Source organism: Dermacentor variabilis, chromosome 9, assembly GCF_050947875.1.
Source record: "Dermacentor variabilis isolate Ectoservices chromosome 9, ASM5094787v1, whole genome shotgun sequence".
NCBI classification, from domain to species: Eukaryota; Metazoa; Arthropoda; class Arachnida; order Ixodida; family Ixodidae; genus Dermacentor; species Dermacentor variabilis.
Genome location: NC_134576.1, coordinates 81,091,187 through 81,113,853, shown reverse-complemented (window position 1 = coordinate 81,113,853; position 22,667 = coordinate 81,091,187). Strand labels below are relative to the sequence as shown.

Below are 22,667 nucleotides of genomic sequence, written 5' to 3'. Positions count from 1 at the left end.
ACAGTCATAACTGCGCCAAACGCCGGCGGCATCTGCCCGAGGTTGTGCACGTGCTTCCTATGAATCCATACTTTTGCTAATGGCTTCAACTTTGCACCATCTGTGCACTGCCTGCGGAGGTTGTGGCATCGGGACGATGCCTTTTTTTAAAAGGCGGGGCAAATGCCACATGCTACATGGTCGCCGCGGGTATGTACCAGGCGATGAAAACGACGCTGAAGTAGCGCGCGGGTAGGAAAACAGACGACAACGACATCGCGTTCACTGCTCTGATAAAGTACTTTTATACATCCTCTACACCGGCTTTCCCGTCTCCGACTAGGCCGTGACAATGTTCACGAACATCATTTTCAATTAAATAAGGGCAACACTGGAATTCAGTCAACTAAGGCAATAGACTGGCTTCAGGAAGGGATCATCTACAATGCATAACATCCATGTGATCAATCAGGTAATTGAGAATTCCGCAGATAGCATTCAGCCTCTCTATATGGCTCTCATAGATTACGCACAGGCATTTCATTCAGTACAAATACCACCAGTGATAAGGGCATTACGTAATCAAGGAGTACAGGGCACTTATGTAAATATATTGGGAAATATCTACAGAGATTCCACAGCTACCATATTCCTCCACAAAAAAGTAGGAAGATTGTTATAAAGAAATGAGCCAAACAAGGAGATAAAATTTCCAATGCTATTCACGGCGTACTTGTAAGAAGTATTCAAGCTATTAAACAGCGAAGGCTTAGTAGTCAGCCTCAACGGCGAATATCTCAGCAACCTTCGGTTTCCGGATGACATTGTCCTGTTCGGCAACACTGGGGACGAGATACAACAAATGATTGAGGACCTTAATAGAGAGTGTGTAAGAGTGGGGTTGAATTATTATGCAAAAAAGAAAGTTAATAAATAGCCTAGCAAGGAAACAAGAAATCAGGATCGCCAGTCAGCCTGTAGAGTCTGTGAAGGAGTAGCTTACCTAGATTAATTACAGGGGATCCCCACCATGAGAAGGAAATTCACAGAATAAAAATGGTTTGGAGTGCATACGGAATACATTCTCAGATCCTGACTGGAATCTTATTATTATCATTGAAACAAAGGTGTACAATCAGTGAATTTTACCGATGCTGACATATGGGGCAGAAACTTCGAGACTGAAAAAGAAGCTCGAGAACAAGTTAAGGACCGTTCAAAGGGCGATGAAACGAAGAATGTTAGGCTTAATGTTAAGAGCCTGGGAGAGAATGGGGTGGATCAGAAAGCATACGGGGATAGCCAACATTCTTATTGACATTAAGAGAAAAATAGATCTGGGCAGGTAACGTGTAAGTAAGATAACCGGTGGACCATTACGTTTGCAGAATTGGCTCCAAGGGAACTGCACTCGAAGAAGGCAAAAGACGAAGTCTGGCGATGGAATTGGGAAATTTGCGTCCTCCAGTGGGCATACAATAGACTGATGCATGTTTTCACTTTGTACAGGTCGTTAACACAAATCATTCAATGTAACATCACGCCGTGTTGCTTGTCATAAATGAAAAGCCGAAGCAGCATATCATGTAGACTGATTAGATGAAGCCAAGGGATGCTTGTATGGTATTCGTTATTGTCAAGCGAGAGAGGCAGCTAGTTAACGTATTTTTACTATAGCAATAGCGCTGCACCGCGACTCTTCGTTGACAAAGTGTTGATCGCGTTTTCTATTTCAGCGTATGCCTTCGTTCACGCATGGGCGAAATTCAGGTATGGTGTGTTCGAAGAGTATGGCAGCATCTATGACGACGACTATCCTTTTACCTACTGCACGCCTGACGGAAAGGTTGGTGGCAATCTTTTGACTTAATTTGTGCGCGCTTTGAAGGCGATAACGTTGCACTCAATTCTTTTATATAAAGATTCGACAAGTCCTCTTAAGTTATGACTAGACAAAGAGAATCACAAAAATACGGATACATTCACGGATTAACGCTTGCGACACAAGGAATTCGCGACGTGTAGTCTTTGCAATGAAATCGAGCTTTGGTAAGTACAGGAACGGTGCATCGGAAAGAAGATACTAAAGGGCGAAATGCTCAAAATTCCTTTGAGCAAAGGGAATTATGTGCACCAATCGAAAACATGGAAATTTCTTTGTTTTGATCTGTCTAATGCGCTGTTTATTGACCTAAACACGGCCGCTTGATAGAAATGCACGTCGAGCTGCCGTGTCTGTACAAGACACAATTTAGGCTCACCTTATTACAAACCCAACCGTCTTGCAGTGTCGTGCAGCGTAAAATAAGGACATTTTTCGACAGAATCATTATAGATGTAGTGTGCGCTAGAATTTGCCAGGACGGCGTGGATGGATGGATGGATGGATGGATGGATGGATGGATGGATGGATCGATCAATGGAAATCTTTACTGTGGTCCATTAGGTCGCACTAGCTTCCTAGACCGATGCGGGCCACTCCCAAGTTGGGACCGAAAGGCCAAGCCTATGGGCGGCTTCGCGGACCCGTTGGAATGCCCGTAGCTGTTCTTCGAATGTGAGAATGCGTAGAGCTGCGCCCCACCACGCTTCAGTGTTGTCTTGTCACAGCGTAACTCGGAGCAATGTCAGAGCATGAGATTAACATCTGTGGTGTTGTTACATTGATAGCGTGTCGTAGGTGTAGAGAACTTGGGATAGATCTTGTTGATTAGAAGCGGTTTCGGATAGGGTCTTGTTTGCAATAGCCTTAGCGGAATGACCTGAGCTCTATTAAGTTTACTGTGTGGAGGGGTGAAGACCCTGCGTCCTACGTAGGAGTGCTTGGTTAGCTCGTTGTACGTGAATAGGTTATTCCTGCAATCTGGAACCTCAGAATCTTCTTGCCTTGTGGCTGCGCGGTTGGCAATTCCTCATGCAGCAGTGCGGGGAGATTCGTTGAGATTCGTGGGAGCACCGGCGATTTCTCACATATGAGCAGGAAACCAGATGATCGTGTGGAGTTTGACGACCTTTGCGTCGAGAATGGCTAGGGCCTGTGTCGATATGACTCCTTTGGCAAATGTTCGGACTACTGCCCAAGGATCGCTGTAGATGCTGGATCTCTTTGGGTCTAAAATCGCCAATGCGATGGCTACCACTTCTGCAATTTCTTGTTCTGTGGTGCACGTGGAAGCCGAGTTGACTTCACCTTTGCCGTTCCGAAGGACCACTATGAAGGCTCGTCCATTTGACACGAAAGCCGCGTCGACGAAGAAGCATTCTTCTGTCTGATTTTCAGCTTTCGGTAGTAGGGCGTTGGCTCTGGCTTGCTTTCAGCTTTGTTCCGCAGGTCTTCGAGAATTTCTCTAGGTTTACTACGTAGTTATGTAATTCGTATACCAATCTGTTTGGGGATGTTTAATGAACTGGGCTCTTTTTTGTGCCTCGCCTATTTCCTCCAGTGTATTGTGCAGCCCTAGTTGCATGAATATTTCAGTTTCTGTGTATATAGGTAACCCAAAACCTACCTTAATTATCTTCCTTAACAATGCATTGAGCTTGACTCTTTCAGATCTCTGCCACTAGTACATGGCTCCATAGGCGAAGTGATGTAGCACAAAGGTGTGAACTAGTCTGATGACGTTGTCTTCTCCAAGCCCATGCCGGTGGTTAGTTACTGGTTTGGTGAGCCTCTGATTGCATTGTCCATTTCCTTAGCGATACGTACAATCGTTTGATTATTGGACCCGTTGGCTTCTATCACCCAGCCCAGAACGCGCATGGAGCCCACCCTTGGGATGACGCTTTCGCTGCTGCTATAGAGCATTGTGTCGTCCTCCCTACGATCAAGCCATCCCCTCGGTTTGCGGCCTGGTTGCTTAAGTCGGTCTAGTAGGAGTTGCGATTTCTTGGGTAAGCATCGGAGTCCGATTGGAACGAGGTGCTCTTCAGTGACGCTTCCATAGTCTTGGAACATTTCTTCTACTTCTCCGTCGCTGTATCCAGTACACCATATTGTGTCGTCTCCGCGTAGCTCATGTATTCTGTGCCTTCGATGTCTTCGAGTCTTCTGGTGAGACCCATCGTTGAGATATTGAAAAAAGTGGGTGACATGACCGCTCCTTGGGGTGTGCCTCGGTTGGCTAGCTTCATTGTCTGTGATGCTAGGTCCCCAGCTTTGAGCGTGGCAATCCTTCCACTGAGAAAGGCTTCGACATATTGATGAAAGTGAATACGCAGACCGAGGTTCAAAATGGTTTGAGTGTAAACGTTGGGATATTATCAAAAGCTTTATCCATACTTAGTCCCAGTATTGCTATCGTGTGCCTAGTCTTGTGGCTCATTATTTTATCCTTGAGTCGGTGCGTGGCATCATGCATAGATAGACCAGGTTTGAAGCCGATCGTCGTGTGAGGGCAAATATCGTGCTCTTGCAGGTACCGAGCTAATCGGTTGAGTATTGCATGTTCAGCAACCTTTCCTACGCACGATATGAGTGAGATTGGTCATAGATTCTCGAGGCCAAGCGGCTTGCCCAGTTTGGGGATTAAAATAGTGTGGACAGTCTTCCATTTGCCAGGAGCGTCATCGCCCCTCCACATGTCATTAATTAGTTGTGTCAAGTACTCATTGAGTCGTCATCCACATGGCGGAGCATTTTGTTATACTGACAGTACCATGAGGCAGATCTTACGTTGACGCCCTGTAAAGCCACCCTAACATCTTCTACTGTAAACTCAGCATCTGAAGTTGGGATGCTTGTTCCTATATATTCCAATCGAGGAGGGGGCGCTGCTGCGTGTCATCGGCGGATAGGTGATAGGATAGGATAGGGCTAGCTGTGCAATGACTTCTGACTAGGATAAGTCATTCTGCGCCACGCGCAAGATTTTACTTAACGCGTAGCGTTGATTCGATTTTGTGCCGCTTTCACCTAGTAGGTGCTTCAGTAGATTCCAGGTTCCTGCTTCGCTTTCCGCCATCTACAGAGTTGCAAACCTCATGCCACTGTTGCTTAGAGAGGTTTTTGCAGTGCCCTTCTATAGCTCGATTGGTGTCGGCAAGTTTCTTTCTCAGCCTACGATTGATTGTCTGAGCCTTCCATCTGTCGAGTAGGGATTGTTTAGCTTCCATGAGGTGCGCCAATCGGCGGTACATCTTGTCGATAGGGAGATCCGTTAGCACCTCTTTAGTCGCGGCGCCAACGTCCTTCCTTAGTTGTACGGTCCAGATGTGCGGTTTACTTCGCCAATTACCATTTTCTTTCTGATTTTACGGAATTCATCCTAGTGTACGACCGGGAATTAGCCTGGTCTCTTGTGTCCAATCTGTAACGCGATTGTTATTATATTATGAGTGCTACCCAAGTCACGGTGCAAGTTAGCCCAGATGGGTTCCGAAACGTTGCGAACAAAAGTGAGGTCAGCTGTCGTATCTCGACATGTCTATGAGCCACATCTAGTTGGGAATACTGGGTCTGTGAGGAGCCATTTCGCAGCGGCTGAGTTTGAAGTCATTGCCTCGAATTAGGATCAGCCTGATCTTTTAGTACTTGTCCGCGTTGTGTGCTAGGAATCATGATATTCGGCTGATAGTTGGGGCATATTACGTCATCGCTAGTCCGCGATGGGTTAAGCCCGACCGCTTCAACGATGGCCCTCCCGATGACGGTGGGCCCAGTCTTGGTTATATTAGGCCCTCCCCTTGGTCGGAGCACAATTTTAATGTCTTCCTTCGGCATCAGTGGCCATGCCGGAGTGCGCTCACTCTCCGGTTCTTCCATTTGTCCCCACTGGTCTTCAACCTGGACGACCCGCTGATGCAGTGGCCAGCCAGACTCGAAGTGCGTACGTTGCGGTCTACTCGGCCAGCTACGGCACTCGATCTCTTTGAAGGTGCTGTTTTCCAGCCATTTTCCTCAGTAAACACTCCGGGGGGTAAACCGTCCCCTTCCACAATCATATCCGCCATCTCCGGCCCTTCCAGCGGCAGCGCCGTTTGGCTCGTAGTCGACGTTAAGCCTAGCAGAGCGGCGGTGCAGTCCGATCACAGAAATTTTCAGAAAATGGGAAATTGTCCACCCACCGTGAAAATCTTGGTACCGGAGTAATCCACGGCAATTTACACGTCGATTGGTACATGTTTTCGGAGGATCGGAGGTTATTTCACGGGTGAAAACATTTGAGAAATATGAGCCCATGTTTCCCCATCTGCATTGCTCGGCGCTTCTTTTTCTTCCCCAACGGCGTGGAGGCTGCATAGTTGGCACGCCCTGGAAGAGACGCTGGCTACAACGATGTGCACAGGCGCGAACTGGTTGGTGGGGGCGATACACTGGTTCTTGATGGAGTTCGCTGGCGCGAAAAGGAACCTCGGCTGGCTCCACATGATTTGCACTTGTGTAATTGTAAAATTCGGCGGAAGAAAGAAGCCAGTATAGTGAAAAATAAAATAATTGATTCGATGTTACTAGAGGCAGCGGACCATTCTCCAAAGTAACGATACATTTTGAGGCTCCGTATGTGCGTGTCGCTTCACAAATGTGAACGTGCACTTAGCCGCGATATTCCCGCTATGCACGCTACGACACTAACCATCAGTTTCGTTTCTGACGCGCTTTTGACTCTGCGCAGCATTGCGTTATTGAACGAGAATGCTCAAATCCGGCTAATGTATCATGTTTTTTTTTCTTTTAGGCTTGTGGCAATGGGGAGAACCGCAATGCATGTACACCTTTTCTCGCTCATTCACCATATTTATGTCAGTGTCACATCTATGGTGCGTTGCTCGTAATTCTTATGTAATGGCGTTTTGGAAAATTGGGGGAGTTGACGCCACCGACGACTGCGAATTATTAGAATGATGTGATGATGGCGCTATTAGGAAGCTCGACACAATATTTCAAAAAGACCCCGAGAAGCCGGCCACTGCACGCAATCATCGTACTAAGAAACCAGCTGAAGCAAGTGTTGCGTTTTCACTTGGTTCATTTTAGTGAAACATGAATAGTATTGTAGCACCCACTAATGCCGCTACGCGCGGACGCAGAGCTCGGCGCTCTCTGTCGTCCCTGAAGAAATGGCAAAAATAAAATAGGGTAGCGCGTGCTCGCGGCGCAAGCACGGGACGTGCTAGTCCGTTATAAGAGCCTGCTACGCTGGTCCTCTGGTTTTAACGCTCCGCTGCAACCCCTCGGTTCCTGACGTTGGTGATTCCGGACTACGAGATGACCGAACCCAGCTACCTATCGCCCTCCCGCAACGTTGCGCCTGACGCTACCTCGTGCCCTCAGGACGTCGCAGCTCTACAGCATCGCCAGCCCACGTTCTGGCGCAACAACCCACAAAATATGTTCACCCAGGTTGAAGCGTCCTTCGATCTACACGGCATTACCTCGGAGACTTCTCGATATCACCGCTTACTTGCCAACCTGTCTTCTGAGATTGCTCAGGAGGTGGTGGACGTCATCGCTGCTCGTTTGGGGGATGCCGCATACAAGCAACTGAAGCCGAATATGTTGTACCGCACCTTCGAGAAGCTTTGAGATCGCCGCCCTTCCAGTTGCTCAATAGCATGTGACGACTCCTTGACTCCAGCAACATCGACGGGTACAGTGCGCTGTTGAAGGAGCTCTACCTGCAGTGCTTGCCGCAGTCACCCACCTTGTGTTGGCTGCTGCAGCAGACTTGACCCTTGACCGTCTCGTCGAGCCCGCTGTTCGAGTCCACGGCGCGACTTTTATTTTTGTCGCCACCCTCTTCAGTACCAGAATCATCTATCATGGCCCGCTTGGAGCCCCGGATCAACCAGTTCGCCGTCTCCATCATCACCCTTTTGGCGTCCTGTGATGACCAGTGCGGCTCCTCCTCACGTTCCAGCCGCTGTCTCTCTTCTCTGTAGAGTCCCTGCTCATGCTGTTGTCAAAGTTCCCCTTCTTGCTGGTATCTTTGCACTTTCCAGTACCGCGCCCGCCAGTGCAAGTCCCCATGCCAGTGGTCGGAAAATGCACTGTGAGATCACTGACGGCGGCATGTGACCTCGGCTTACAACCCGACACCCTTTTCATCCTCATGGATCGTATTTCCGGCCTGCGTTTCCTTGTAGACACGGGTGCCGAGGTCCGCGTGCTGCTGCCCACCAAACGTGACAGCCCTTCTAAGTGGTCCTACGCTCTGCGCGGCAAACTTTATCGCCACGCACGGTCTATGGTCCCTCACTCTCAACGTTGGCCTGCGTTGCACGTTCCGGTGGGTTTTCATCATAGCCGACGTCAATCAGCGTATCCTCGTCTCGGACTTCTTAACCCATTTCGGCCTCGACGGCAGCATGCGCCTCCGTCGCCTGATTGACAGCAAAAGGGGACTCTCCATCTCTGGAGTCTTGTCTGCTGTCTCTCCCACTGGCATACGCACGCTGATTCTACCATGCCTGTACGCTGGCATCATCGATGACTTTCCTGAGGTGACGAGGCCCTGCACTTGAAATAAGCCACCCAAGCTCAGCGTAACCCACCAAATTGTCATGGGTGGTCCAACCGTCGCAGCTCGTCTGCACTACCTCTTCGGTGAGCGCCTGGTCATTGCTAAACGGGAATTCGAGCGCATGCTCCAGATGAGTATTATCCGCCCTTCCTCCAGTAGTTAGGCCTCCCACTCCACCTGGTGCCCAAGAAAGAACCAGGTGACCGGCGTCCATTTGGCGACTACCGGGTGCTCAATGCTCACACGGTCCACGATAGCTATCGCCTTCCACACATCCAAGATTTCACAGGCCACTTCTAAGGATGCAAAATATTTAGTAAAGTGGACCTTGTGAAGGTCCGTCACCGAATCCCCGTTAAGCCTGCCGATATTTCGGAAACAACCATTACTGCACCCTTTGTCCTGTTTGAGTATGCGCGCATGCCATTTGGGCTAGGCAACGCTGCTCAAACGTCTCAAAGACTCCTTGCTGAGGTAGTACGTGGACTCCTGGCTGTATTTGCGTAGGCCGACGACATCCTCGTCATGAGTGCTAATCCACAAAATCATGAACTTCACCTCCGGTAGCTTTTTCAACGCCTTCAACAATTTGCGTTGGTTCTCAACCCCAGAAATGCATCTCCACGTCTTCCGAGCTTGTATTCCTGGGTCACCACATCTCGGCTCTCGGATTTTGTCGATTGCCTTCCCACGTCCAGGTCATGCATCACTTCCCGACGCCCATTGCCCTAAGTCATCTGCGTGAGTTCCTTGGCCTGCTGAATTGATCCCGACGCTTTATTCCGGACTGAGCTGAGCTGCTGTTCCCATTGACTGACCTTCTTCGCACGACCAAGGGCTGCTCGTCCGCGATTTCCTCGTCTCCAGAATGTGAAGCTGTTTACGGGGCTGGTAAGCAAGCCGACGCTGATTCGGTGCTTCTCATACACCCGAGAACTGATGTGGCTACTCGCATCATGGTGGATGCTGCCAGTGTGGGCATTGGCGCTGTTCCCCAGCAGCAAATAGGCTCCGAGTGGCGTCAACTGAGCCGCTCACTATCTACTCCACCATGCAGCACTTCCGGCACTCTAGGAACGCCAATGAATTCATGTTCCAACGGGGCATAAACCTGTGGTTTATGTTTTCCGTACAAACTCTTCTAAGTACGTCGCACGTGGACTTCGTGAATTCATCTATATATCTGAGTTCACTACGGATATCCGGCCCATCAAAGGCACCGAAAATTAAGCAAATGATGTTCTCTCCCGCATCAACTGTGAACTGGCAACGTCTAGTTCGGGCCTACATGGACGACCGTGACCTGCAAGCGCTGCGTGATCATCTCTGTTCTCTCTGTCTGCAACTCGTTCATCAACCGTTTGTACCTGGCTCACTCTGGTGTGTCGTGTCAACGGCTGCAGCTCACCCTTCATTCCGGCTACCTTCCAACGTGCGGTGTTCTAATTTTTTCGCCATAACCGTCACGTAGCGCCTCGTTACAAAGCGCTACGTCTGACCAAGCATTAACGACGGACGATGTTCGCCAGTGGGCACGTTCGTGCCTCACGTGCCAGACAGCCAAAGTGACCCACCACACGAAGACTCCCACAAAGTATCTTTTGCCACCTGGCTGTCGTTTTGACTACGTCCATCTTCATTTGCCTAGGCCACTTCCTCCCTGTCATGACTGCAGGTACATTTTAACAATGATTGACCGCTTCAACCGTTGGTCCGAAGCCGTGCCCATTCTGATTATCACTGCGGAAACAGTGGCCAAGCCTTCGTTTCAGCATTGGTTTTCCTGTTCGGCTGCCCCAGCATCGTGACCACTTATCGCGGCCGGCAATTTGACTATTGCGTCTTCAGTTCTCTTCGCCGCGTCCTCAGCGCTAAACACTGCCATACCACTACATATTCTCCCGTGCCAGTGGTTTGGTTGAACGACGCCACCGTCAGATCAAGGCGGCCCTCACTGCGCGCCTGGATCTGGAGCAGTGGGTCGCCCACCTACATATGGCGCTTCTCGGCCTACACCCTGTCCTTCATGCCGACCTCAATTGGATGCTCTCCGGCCGAACTCGTCTATGGTACACCTCTGTGGCTTCCGAGAAACTTGTTGGTTGAACCCTCTTCCCAGCCGCTGCAGTACTTTTAATGCCTACAGGACTGCATTAAGCAACTGCGTCCTGTACCGCCTCTAAGGACCATCTTTGTGGATACGGATCTTGTGTCTTCGACCCTCGTTTTTCAGACGAAATGCTGTAAAGGCACCTCTTCTACCCTTCTACGATGGGCCGTACCTTGTCCTCCGCAAGACACCGAAGACTGCCACCATCATATTGCTGAACGCGTAACTTAGCGCTATAAAAACCACAGATTCAAGAAATGTGTGCAAAGGCAAGCGCTACTGACAACTGTTTAACGCAAGTACAGAATTTCCCATATATCCTATTGTTACGCATGCGCATACCGAGCAATCAAACCGGGCACATGTGCATCAAAGGCGGTTGCGTAAGAAGTCACATTCAGCATCAAGTAATTAGATAGAAGGCTTACCTATACGCCGATCTCTGTTCTTGATGAGGAAGGCCTCGAGTACAAGTCTAAAAGAAGTGTTACCACTCCGGCTTAGAAAGGTGGTCTCACAAAATCAAGCGCCACACCCACCCGCGGTAATATGAGCCGCCATATGTGCTCTCTTAGCCTCCTTCTTACTTTTTTGCGCACGTTCCTTTACACGGTCATTCACGCAACTCCTGGTTTGTCTGACGTACAGCTGCCCGCAATAGTGCAAGGGGATGACATAAACAACCTCTCTAGAGCACTTCACTGAGAGCTTCATATTTTTTTTGTGGCCAACATGCTTTCGAAGCTATGCTCTCGTCAGCTGTGAGAGCAGGCGGGGCTGCCGCACTGAAGCGCTTTGTTACGGGCTCCAACGGGGTTGTGTATTCCATCTCCTTGCACCAATGTGGGCAGCTGTACATCGGTTAACCCAAGCGCTGCGTGAACGACCATTCAAGAAAACATGCGCAAGAAATAAACAAAAGGAGGATAAGGGCGCACAAATGGTGATTCATGTTAACACGTGTGCGCGTGATGCTAGATTTTCTAAGATTACTATTCTGGGCAAGTGCAGTAGGGCCTCTTCTAGACTTCCACTCAAGACCTTCTTTATCGAGAAGAACAGATATCGGCGTATAAGTGAGCCTCATATCTCAATACTCGATGCTTAATCGGACTTCTTGCGCAACCGCCTTTAATGTACATATACCCTGTTTTATTGCTCGGTGTGCGCATGCGTGACCACAGGATATATATGCACAACTATTTCCTTCGAATAAACAATTGTCAGTAGCGCTTGTTTTTGTCCACCTTTCTTGTATCTGTGGTTTTTATTGGGCTAAGCTACTTGTACAGCTGTGGAAAACCAACTAGCCCATCAATCAACTCTTCTAGAATACTATCGTATGGTCTCGAAGAGGTGGTCTCATTAGACAGCACCAAACCGGCCTCCCTCCGGACGCCTTCCACGAAACTACCCGGGGATGTCGGCGGTGTATCCGCGGATCTGCATGGAACCAAGACAGCACCTTCTCCACTTGGGCGACGAGTAGCGCCCACCGATGCCACTACGTGCGGACGCTAAAGGTCGGCACTGCAAAAGATGGCGAAAATGAAGTTGGGCGGAGCGTGCTCGCGGCACAAGTGCAGCACGCGCTAGTCCGTTCTAAGAGTTTGCTACGCTGGTCCTCTGGTCCTGGCCCTCCGCTGCAACCTCTCTGTTCCCGACAGTATCAAGTCTATGAAGCTCCAATGCACGCCAAGAAGAATCGTAAATGGACACGTTGGTAGTAATGGTCCATCTTTATGGCAGTACATTAACTGAGAGAGAATGCAAGAAAGACACAATGCGATGGACATAGATTTATGCGATATTCTAAATGCGCGATTTTACACAAAGGATAGTACACGAGAGTGCTATCAGCCATTGTCGGCAGAATAGGCGTGGTTAAAGCTGTACTATTCACTTCTGCTGCAGGTTTAACCTAGAGCACCGGTCAAGTCCATTGGTACGAACAGGGCAACATGTTTCAAGAATAGACAGTTCTTACAAGGAGTAATGGCTCTAAAGTTCTACTTTCATGTCAAAGGTTTTATGCAAGCATTTACTTCTTGTCTCTACGGTGTCCACACATAAAATCTGCAACACCGATGCGACACCCTGTTAACATACATGCCATTGCCATGCCCGCAAGCCACACTAACCGACAGTTCTCTTAAGATGTAACTACTTGGATGTGTCGATCGGCACGCATCCTGATATTAAAATATTGATTTCGTCAGGTGGATTGCGTTAGCCTTTTTTCCAAACAAGCAGAAAGTTATGGGACTTTCGAAAGAGCGGCGTGTCAGAGCTGGCATCGGCGCTTCTACGAGAAAACACTACACTGAGCATTCATGTAGGCTTTGTTTCTATATTGTTGCTCTACTGAACAAAAAAAGTATATCCATGTCGTTTGGCACAGCCGAGAGAACCAGCTACAGAAATGGGTAGCAGTATCCTAACCAGCGTCCGTGATTAGCGTGGTCCTTCTCTGGTTTTATGCTGAAACACAAGCACCCCACTCCCCCCGCAAAAAACAAAAAAATCTGTTTTTTACTTGACTGCGTGCATTTCAATAATGATATAAACGTGCTCGTGGTGGCAAAAGCTTTAACTCTGGTCGAGAAATTCGAGAAAATTTCGGGCTTAGATAACGCAAGCTATGTAGCGTTGAAGGGGTCTACTAGTTTTGCAATGCATATATACGCTGTGTCGATAAATTTTGCCTAAAAAGAATATCTGCGAATTCAACCCGCGATGTTGTGTATGATGCTCAGCTAAACACTTAACATTCCCTTAGTACTTAGCTATGAGGGATATTGCATTTTTACATGGAAGAAAAATCTTATCTGGTGTCGACATTATTCCGCGATAAGGCACTGCGCAGCGAAGCTTTCGTCATTATTCTTATTACTGTTGCGAGTTGTTCTAGTTAAATAAGGCCGCTTTATTATTGCGTCAAACGAAGAGCTAGGCGCGTTTTGCACGAAAAAGCTTGCTACTATACTTTCTCCAGTCTCTAAAACAGGCACCCAGAAAGCGCATTGATCATGGTGGTTAACACGACGGTGGGTCATCCAATTGCTTCACGAATATTATAACAGCGATCACCTGAGAGAAAAGTTTCGCAATTAAGATCAAGAGCTAATCAACGGGCGCTAAGTATGTCTATCATAGTGGCCTTCATAGTTGCCCTCAGTAGCCTTTATCGACAATATGACATACCTCTCAAGCGACGCAAGCAACCGACTGTCGTTATGGTGAGGCACGCTTTTTTTCGCGAAATCCATCATTTCCCTACAACTTCGAATTGAAACCCTGGTGCAGCTTTTTTACAATGCCAATTGCAGTGCCTTAGCTATGCTCGAGGCACTACAGCGCAGCATAGGCTGCCAAGAATAGCAAAATTCGAACACATTGTGCCTCACCACGTCTCGAACGTGCGTTATTTGAGTATACAAACTGAGAACTATTCATTTCGTGAGTACACCAAAGAGGACCTCGCGTACCCGCCTCATCAGACGCCACAGGCCTCACATGAATTCTCTTGATTTTTGACCACCGCGCATTCACGATATGTTCAATATTTTCCCTTTACTACTAGTAAATGAGGCTTCCGTTTCATTCTGGCTGCGGTCATGCGACGGAAAAGACATTGCAATCAAATTTGGACCAAGCAGCTTGTGTCAGTTTGTTAGACAGATGCGTCATGTCGGTTCCTCAAGCAACAAGCCCCAGTAAATTACATAAGTGAGTTGAACGTGTAGCACAGAAAAGGGAATAAATATTGGTATCTTTCTTTATGTACGTTGCAAACAGCTGTAAGCCTCAATTAGCTTTACATGAAATTACCGCCGCCTAATATCGGTGAAGAAAGGCCTAATTGTGAGAAAGGGTTAAAGAAGTGGTGATGGTAGAACCTAAATAGCAATGTGACTCTTGTACTTAATAAAAAAGAACAACCACTATATGATAAGTCCTCGGGCTGCTGCAGAGCGCTACTGTGAAAATAATACCTTGAACTGTTTGTAGTGACCAAACATATTTAAGCGGGCGAAAATCAAAGTAAATGCTGTAGAAGTCATATATCGCCAGCGTTTCTGAGATGCTTGTTCATCACGGCTGGTATGATGTCTTAACTGGATTCTTATCTGCTATGTTATGCATTTATGCTTTTATTATTAACCTGAGCACCGGCCGCAATATGTATAACCGCACCTAAAAAAAGCCGCAGTGGGCTGGTTTCGGCTCCTTCAGCTCGTACTGTAGCGTTACCTTTGAGCAATCTATTGTCATCAAGGAAGTAGACTCTTTTAATAAATTTTCGCTAATAAATGCGTCACCAAAAAATATTCGAGACGACCGTCATAAGTATAAAAGCACAGGTAACGAGAGTAAGCAAACGGAAACACTGCAGAAGGCGCCCGGACACCGCCCGAACGGCAGCAAACGACAGGGGAGCAGGCGATCGCTAAAGCTCGCGCCTCATCAGACGCCATCCGACGGAAGCAAGGAGCAGCAACCCGCCCTTCCGCGGTCGTACAACCTGGGTTGTCATTCAGGGACGCGCTCAGCGGTCGCGGCGCCCAGCCGGCGGGGCAAGCGCAGACTCAACAGCCTACTACCTCCGCCACCTCCGATCCAAAGGATGCAGTTATTGCGGCCCTCGCAGCAGCACTGCGCGTTCTCATAGAGACAGCAGCGATGGACGACACCACTCGGCAAATGTGCGTCGCGGCCCTTGCAGCCCAGCAACCCTACCCCAGCATGGATAGGCGATCTCCAAAACGTCGGCCGCGCATCCTCCAGTGGAATGTCCGCTCCATGCGCTGCCGCCACGCACAACTCGCCGAGCACTTCTCACTACACGAATACGACGTGCTCGCGCTACAAGAAACTTACGCGCGTCCCGGCGAGTTTAACCTCCCCGGATTTGTGGCCTATCACAGTGCCACCGAATGCCAGTCGCAGACCTGCAAAAAGACTCATTGCTGTGACCCACTCCATTCGCCTGGACGGTCCCGCGCATCTCTGTATGTTCGCGCATGTCTCGCGCAAGCCGACGTAAATGTCACAGACATCGTGACCAGTGGCATCGAATGCGTGGCCGTGACTGTGCGTGTTGGGGGTGCCGACACCTGTGTCGCCAGTGTTTATGTTCGGCCCTTGCGTCGGTGGGACAGTTCGTTCGTGGTTGCGCTTGTCGCTCGCATCGGGGTTGATTGTGTGGTATTGGGTAACTTCAACAGTCACCACACAACATGGGGGTGCCCGCACACCGAGCCGCGAGGTAGGGACTTGCTGAAATCCATCCTTTCTGCGGGCCTCCTACTTCTCAACACCGGCAGCCCCACATTCGTGCGCCGGGGCGCGCGGAAGAGCGCCATCGACTTGTCGCTTGTAAGCGAAGGTTGCCACTACGAGTGGCGACGCAGCCCCGACACTCAGGGCTCCGATCATTACCCGATCTCCCTCGAGCCGCACGCTGCAGCCCATGGACCGCGGCGCTCCTACCGTGTCACCGACTGGACACAGTTTAGGAAACTCTGTGCCACGCCCCGTACTGCGAACATAAATTTCCTGATTCACGTGACACGGAGTGTCGACGCCGCCACGAGATGCTGTTCTGCGCCTGCGGGAACGCCGGTGCCCGACATCAAGCTGCTTAACCTTCGAGCTGTCCGGCGCCGCGCTGAACATCGAGCCATCAAGTGTGACAGGAAAGAGGATTGGACTCTCTACAATCGCCTTGATGCGGCTTGCCGCCGTTATGCCAGGTAGCGGCGCAATCAGAGCTGGAACAGTTTGTGTGTGTCGCTCGACGATACGCTCAACAGATCGCGCCCGTGGCGCATTCTCGGCGCTCTCCTTTGACCATAGGTCCCTCGCTGTCCTGCGCTTTCCGTCGTGGTCGCCCAGGGCTTGAGCGCAGCGCAGCTCGCGGACGCGTTCGCCGCTGCCTTTGCACCGCCGCCACCGTTGCTTCCGCCGGATGGTCCAGTTTTCGAGCATCCCGAGCTTCCTGAGCACAACAAAGCCGCTCTCCTCGCGCCGCTGCGCTACTTCCCGACGAACGGAATTCAGCAGCAGGTGAAGGCGCTGTGCACGGAGGACTTCACCTTGAGCGAGCTTGGCATCGTGCTCAACGCTCGGAGGCGACGTTCTGCGCCGGGCGCAGATGGAATCACCTACCAGACGCTGCGAAACATCGACAACGAGCAGCTCCCATCGCTGTTGGAGGTGTACAACCGCGTCTGGCGCACCGGGGTCGTCCCTGCCGAGTGGAAAGAAGCAACCGTGGTACCTCTCCTCACGAGTGGCAAACCGCGAAGCAGCGTGAGCTCCTACCGGCCGGTTTCACTCACGTCTGTCACCGGTAAGACACTCGAAGCCATGGCACTTCGTCGTCTGGAGTGGATTGCGGCGGCACTCGACGCATTCGCTCCCTTGCAGAGCGGCTTCCGCCGGCTACGCGCAAGGACTAACGCCCTGTCCGAGGTTGTCGCTACTTTGGAGCAGGCGGCGGGCCGTCGCGAGGCCGGCTACCTCGTCCTTCTTGATGTACAGGACGCCTTCTATAGGTTGCCGCATTCTACGATCGTCAGTGTGCTGCACGAGCTCGGCATCACCGACAGGCTACTCGGCTACGTAGGAGCCTTCTTGTCTGATTGCACGCTTCGGGTGCGGGTTGGAGGTGCGCTCAGCCGGCCGCGCAGTGGGTTTTCTGGTGTTCCACACGGCAGCGTTTTGAGCCCCTTTTTGTTTAATCTTGCCCTCGCGCGACTTCTGGACTACATCCCAAAAGCGATGCCGCACGAAGTACGGGTGGCCATCTACACTGACGACATCGGCCTCTTTGCGACTGGCCCTACTGAAGTCGGCTATCAGGTGCGTGCATCCGTCCAGACTGCAATTGACGCGGTGGACCAGTACATGGGAAGCATCGGCTTCCAGCTGTCGGCGACCAAAACAAAGGCACTACTGGTACACCCACGAGGAACGCGAGCACGTTCCCAAACGCCACCACTGACTCTGCGCCGTTGCCCTCTCCCGTGGCGCAAGAGCGTCCATTACCTCGGCCTGCAGATCGACTGCCGCGTCAACTTCAATGCGGCCCTCTCCCACATCTGCAAGCAATCAAGGAAAGTCGCCAGCGCCGCGCGCTCTCTTCTCGCGCGTGGACACGGATGCACGCCGCAACTCGCACTGCGCGTGTAGAACTCTGTGGCCCCATCGAGGGCACAGAGTTGTACGCCACAGCTGCACTGCAGGTGCAGCGGTGGCGTAGCGGTAGAACACGCGCCTCGCGTGCAAGAGGTCCGTGGTTCGAATCCCGGTGCCGGCAATTTTCCACCGGATTAAAAAAAAATCGGCGTGTTGATAAAATTGCATAAACAGGCCTGGAGTGTAGCCTGATCGCGGTGACCAGAACCGGTAACGCACTCCCTCACCAGAGCAGGATTGGCCACCCTGGTGCAGTACTTGGCCACAACCTCCTATATGAACACAGTAATTAAACCCCGGCCCTCAGTCCCCGGCAGCTGCGAAGCAACTGACCCCGGCGGCGGTCAGACCTGCGACGCAGCAGAAGGTGCTAAGAATCACTGGCTCCGGACAGGCCGCCATTGGAATATGAACCAGGCAACGTTTAACGCTAGAATGTTATGTATTAGGGCGAGTCTAGCAGTGCTATTGGAGGAATTAGGGGGCAGTAAATGGGATATAATAGGGATGAGTGAAGTTAGGAGGACAAAAGAAGCATATACAGTGCTAAAAAAAGCGGGCACGTCCTGTACTACCGGGGCTTAGCGGAGAGACGAGAACTAGGAGTTGGATTCCTGATCAAGATCAGTGATAGGCCAAAATAGAATCCTGGGACGTATCCTAGTACGGATTCTATCCTGGCAGGCTCGCCAATTTGTGTCTCGTGTCCCTGATCTACGGGCCGTGCGGATGTTAGGAGAGATGGAGACGCAGGGCAACACTGCAAACAGATCTCAATTTATCCAAACTAAAAACTCAATTGGCCAAAAGAAAACTCCACACTTTTGTATCTTAAATATGTCCTTATCCTCGCCTACGTTATTCCTTAGCGGTTCCTAGGCGAAAGTGAGGCAACCCTAACCTATGGCTGCGCACGACCAGAAAGGAGCGTCCTTGCAGCATCTTGTCGTCACCTGTGTCCTCTGAGTCCGATGCCAGTCAGATCTTCCCCATCGCCGACGCGGTAGGCGTAGCTGCCTTGATGTCGGCCAGTCCACCTGTCCATCTTTTCATGCCGGTGTCCCGAACCCTGTCGGTGACGTGGCACCACAGCCTCGCTGCCTAGGCCTAGCGCTGGGTTCCGCCGCTACTTCTTCGTGTGCTGACGAGACGCCCCAGGGACTATCGTACATGCTGGTCCGCCTCTGAAAGGGGATCCTTCTTTGAATGCGCGGCACTACTGTGAGAGGTTGCAGCAGGTCCAAGGAGCCTCGCTCGAACGTCGTCGAGGTTGACGGCCACAGCCTGGATCGCCAGCGTCATGGGCTTGACCGAACCTCCATGGCTCCCGTAGCCAGTGCAATGCTGATGCTCCAACGTTCTTGGTCCAGAGCAACGTCGATAATGCCAGCTCAGCGCCGCTTCTCTCCCGATCACAGCTCGGGACAGAACCTTGAGGGCTCGTTCCGTTCGGACGGATCCGCAGGCACCGTCCTCTTCGTTTCTTTTTTCGCTGCATGGCTCTTACTTATGACACGCACTGCCTCGACTCTGCAACGCTAAATAGTTCCCTTCGATAGATCACAAGTCTGACTACTAGCGAATAGAAGTCGGCGAGAGAGATCGCAAAAAGACCACCTTCATCACGCTAGACGGCCTCTTTATATTCAAGGTTATACCATTTGGACTCTGCTCGGCACCTGCGACGTACCAAGGCGTTGATGGACACGGTTTCAGCAGGATTGTGGTGGCAGACCTGTGTTGTTTACTTGGACGACGTCGTCGTCTTCGCCGCTAATTCCGACAATCACCTTAGGCGGTTTGCGACAGTACTAGAGGCCATCAAACCATTGTTGGGACCCTTTCCAAAGTCAACATCCGGAAATAAGCGGATCGTCGGGGCGATGGACTACCTGACTCGCTTCGCTGAAACGAAAGTTCTGCCGAAAGGTAGCGCAGCTGAAATGGCGAAATTCTTCGTCGAGAACATCCTGCTGCGACATGGCGCTCCAGGAGTCATCATCATCGACAGAGGAACGGCCTTTACAGCGGCGCTTACCCGAGCCATTTTTGTGGGCAGAAGTTCGCCCAATAAAAGTTAGTTTCGTCATTCAGACATTGGGCGCTGCGATTAACCGTCACTACTGCGTGACAATATGCATATTCAACTCTGACGAATTGCTTCCAAATTCACAAGATTACTCACCCTCCTCAACCTTTTCTGTACCGCGTGCGCTCAAACTGGTCCAGACTGACGTTATTGTTTTTTTTTCTTTGCAATGTGTTCTTAGGTGAAAATGGCTACTGCGTCATAAGTTTCTTTGCGAAGTCCCGTTCTTGGGCTGCTTACTGTTTTATGTTGTTATACCAATAAGCCAGCAAAACCCAAATTTACGAATTTTTCCTCTGAAGTAAAACTATTTGGGTCTCGAACTTGAGACTGCGGCTCGCGCTTACTTCTGTCGAGTCGCTTGCTGAAAACTTGGCTTTCGCATTGTTCTGGTGAAAGCGCGCTGTTATCACATTCTCTCTGTTTTACACAAGCATGTCTCATAAGCGGATTTGAGGTGTTTTGTTCTGTCTCAGAGTGAAGCTTTGAGGACAAAGGCAAGTTCACATTGCTTAGATATATTTTTATTTATTTATTTATTTATTTATTTATTTATTTATTTATTTATTTATAGATACTCCGATCTTGTACAAGATCTTAGCAGGGTGGGATCATACAAGTACATACATGCAAGCATACAGTTCAAGGAATCATGCCGACGCTTGGATTCAAGATGGCAAAAGGACAAAATGCATATTTTCAATATATATATATATATATATACATATATATATATGTGTGGATAATATATGCAAACTTTCAGAATGTGTTTGTTTTCTTTTTACTACTTTCCTTTTTGTGTTGCACTGTTTCAGGTCACCTTGAACTCGTGCTCAGGCAAAATTTTATTTAGTGTTGAAGGAACATGCAAGATCCGGGAAAACTGCCAGTTTACCGACCACTGCCAAGTGGTGCTCTTCCAAGGAACTGACAACCCTGTCGATTCGTCCATTATGTTTATGCCTTATCTCCATAATGCAAGTATTTCTGTAATATGGGCCTCTTCTCGTACGCATGTCGTTCATGTCTACCACAGATTCATTATGCTTTTGAGTGCCTGCAGAGAATGCGGTATTGTGAAAGAAGTCTTTTAAACTTATTTTATGAGATCAGAATTTTTCTTTGCACTGCTGAGTTTTTATTTTGCTACCAGTGGATCGCGTGGTGAAATGGTCCCCTCAAAATTATGCTTCTTTAACCTTAGCAGTTGAACGAGTCTCAGAATATTGAAGTAACATTGCGAAGAAAAAGGCTATGTGCCTGAAATGCAAATTCGTTCCAGCTCAGTACATGAATAAACGATGTGAAAATGGGCAATATTTCGGGACTATGTTTTGTGACAACCTGAACGACATCGTATTGCGCTGCGCAAATTCAATAAAAGCTATCATTTATATTTATTCGCTTTTCAAATGAATATTTATTGAAGTTTATAGAAACTAAAAGAAATCCGCAGAATGTCAAAGAGCACTTGCGTTGGAAGGCGTTGGAACCATCTCCGACGCTTTACTTTGTATACTGCAATTATTCACTGGACTAGCGTTTTCAAGTATACATTAAAATGCAAAAACCCGATTGCAGTGTAACGTGTTTCACATATATTCTTCCACTAATGATGAGCACGAAGCAGAACTTCCATAGAAGCCCTGCTTAAAGCTGTTATACCGGTTCTGGAAAATGCTATCGTCTCACTGTGTTGATATAATAAATATGCTAAATAAAATGATCAGTCAATCAGTAATTATTATACCTTACCCACGACCAAACCTGATGCTTGAATGTTAGCGCACACGTTAGGTAAAATGTTTTTTTAATATGAAAAGAAGAGGAAAAGGACAGAACAACTGGACATAGTGTGCATGACTAAACACATTAAGTATGTACAAATACACCGACAACAAAATATCTATGTTCAATAGAAAATCGGGGAGAAAATGACGAATAATATAATGAACCATACTGCAAAAGCGCCAAGCTCGCAAGAAACAATGCGTAGTTCAAGCAAACTGGCCGCATAACTATATTGTATTGTGTGGACAGCTGAGCATTGACTATGACAGGCGGGAACATGGAAAGGTATAACGGCCTGGTGGTTTTGCGTTGCAATTAAAAGTCGATACAACTGAACAGTTCAGGTTGGGCAAGGACAGCGCAAAGGCGATGAAAACAGAAAATTAAGGTAATTCCAATATCATTGGCAATGAAGTAATGGCGGTGAAAATAATCCAACAGTGATAACAATATTGACACGTATACTTAAGCAATCCGTTTCTCGGGGACTGCATTTCACCCACTAAGAACTTAAACTTATCGCTCAGAGCAAGACCCACCTAAATAATTATAACTTGCTGAAACGTTATCGTTGGTTCTATGCGTTGTCTGTGGTCACCGAAGCTTGTGTAATCTGGTTGCTTGCGTGACGCGAATTTTCTGGTACTTTCTAAAAGATAATTGGGTGCCGGCAATTTCTCGGGAAATTCCGACGATTCCTGCAGAAGAGCCGACGCTCTTGACCGGCAGTTCAGATTTTCAACGATCGTTGACTGTGCTGGTCGCTATCCTTGAACTTTGGGTGTAACTTGCTTTTGTGGGCACAGGTTCGCCGAATAAGAAGTTAGTCAAGCTATTGACAGTCTCGCCGCTGCGTTTTTTGGTAGTCACTACCGCGTGACACCTGGTGAAGGTGCTAGTGCGTTCATGTACCGAATGCCCCCGCAAAGCCGCGATACAAACCCGACACCTGAGGACAAGTGCAACGTCCTCGAAGACCGCCCAGCTAGCCGTAGGCAGCAAGGACTGTTACCAGTATACGGACTGCTACCTG

General features: G+C 49.3%; 1 long non-coding RNA gene across 1 annotated transcript in view; it reads left to right on the top strand.

Annotated features, from left to right (window-relative positions):
- Nucleotides 1–20,797, top strand: part of LOC142558073 (uncharacterized) — a 47,167-nt gene extending 26,370 nt beyond the window's left edge. The window contains exons 2-3 of the long non-coding RNA XR_012822946.1: nucleotides 1,716–1,825; nucleotides 20,659–20,797. This is a non-coding gene — a long non-coding RNA (uncharacterized LOC142558073). The remainder of the gene's footprint in view (nucleotides 1–1,715; nucleotides 1,826–20,658) is intronic.
- Nucleotides 20,798–22,667: the final 1,870 nt, after the last annotated feature.